Genomic DNA, 1,784 nt, shown 5'->3' with positions numbered 1-1,784 from the left:
CTTTATGATTTATGAATAAATTTGATTTTTTATTAAAATCTACCTGTGTAAAAAATTAATTGAATCTTAATATTATTTTACACTAATTGTTACAAATTACAAAATAGAGTGACTTAAATTATTATTTATTAAGACTAATTGACTAAAAATGGTTACAAACTTAAAAAACATGTCGGCTGATCGTTATCAACTAATACTTAACGGCTAATTGTTGCTTTAAAAACATTAATTTTGTTTTCTTTTTGTCGTGAGACACATTATAAATCATTATTTGCCTAACATCATTAACACCGAGACTTAATTTTTTTAAAAGCAAAACAAAGGGTTTATAGAAAAAGAAAAAAAGAAAAAGTGACGGTAGTGGGCAGCTCGAAAAAACAAAGCATAAAAAATAAAATATTTTAATAATTAAGGAAAGGTTAAATTTTGAAAAATTTTCTTTAATACGTCTATTCACATCTTTATTGGATGTGATTTTTAAAAGAGTAGGATCTACTGTTATTAATGTAGTTTCCATACATATTTATAAAGATAAATTTATAATATAAACAAATAGTGTTCGGTGTACTAAAAAAATTCTCGAAGTTCCAAATTCAAGGTAATTTAATAATATTAAAGTTTAATTAAACCGAACTTAATCTTTAATTTGTCTTACCTTTTCTCAATTAATAATAATAATTTGTCTAACCTTTTATTACGTAACGTGTAGGTCAGCGTTTCAAATGATTGGACATATATTAATGAAGAGATTAAATATTAATTATACCCGACAAATAGTTTGTTGAAATTTTCATAAAGGATGACACGTCATTATTGACTTTTAATGGGCTTTTTCTTTCTTTTTCTCTGTTCATATAAATTATTAAGTGCCTATTTTTATTCATAAAAAGTGGGATATCTCTAATCTTAATTCTTTCTTAAATAATTTTAATTCTTTTTTAATAATTATACAATACAACTTATTTATAATATTTCAGTGAGTTAGATTTACTAATTACAATTGCTCGTCTTTTATTAAATGATAACCAAACCAAACTATTTAACAATCGCATCAATTTATTGTTTATATGATGGTTAATGTGAACAAATATTATTAACCAAACTATTTGTATATATTAAATGAGATGCCCTACTTTTTACCTCCGTTACTTATAACACTTTAACGATGAAATTTAAATTAATATTTGAAAGAAGTTGTATTTATATATGTTATATCTAGACCTCTAAATGACATTAACAATAAATTTGTTTGAATAGGAGAAAAATGAAGTCTACAAAAGAGGAAACTTGTACAAGATAGGAAAATGCTACATCCACTCTGATGCTTAGGTCAATAACCAATCAAAGAAAAGTATAAATCTTAAATTATCATGTCCTAATCCTTTTATGATTAGGTTTCAGAATCTATATCTATGAGGCTTTTTGAGACTTTTAGATTGAGCAGAGCAAGCAAGATAGTTTTTGGGTTGATTTGCTGGGTCCGCCTCAGCCTAGCTCAGAATGGGGTTCTATCTATTCCTTCCTACATCATTGGTCCAATGGTGTCAATGGGATAATTTTGTGGTTGATTCATCATGCTTGACCTCGATCCAAGCCGAGGTCGAAGAGCTTGAAATAGGCTCCGACCATTCCTTTTTATTTTTCTGGACCTTTTTTTTGTATTTTATGTGTTGTTTTAGGCTCTAAGCATCCTTCTTGGATTGATTTAATACCCGTTTGGACCTCCTCTTGAGCATTTTATCTTTGTCATGTTCTGGGACTAATAAGATGATCCCTTGGATCAG

Source organism: Benincasa hispida, unplaced genomic scaffold (genome assembly GCF_009727055.1).
Source record: "Benincasa hispida cultivar B227 unplaced genomic scaffold, ASM972705v1 Contig533, whole genome shotgun sequence".
NCBI classification, from domain to species: domain Eukaryota; kingdom Viridiplantae; phylum Streptophyta; class Magnoliopsida; order Cucurbitales; family Cucurbitaceae; genus Benincasa; species Benincasa hispida.
The sequence above is the reverse complement of the archived record's forward strand: the minus strand, read 5'-3'. Positions refer to the sequence as shown.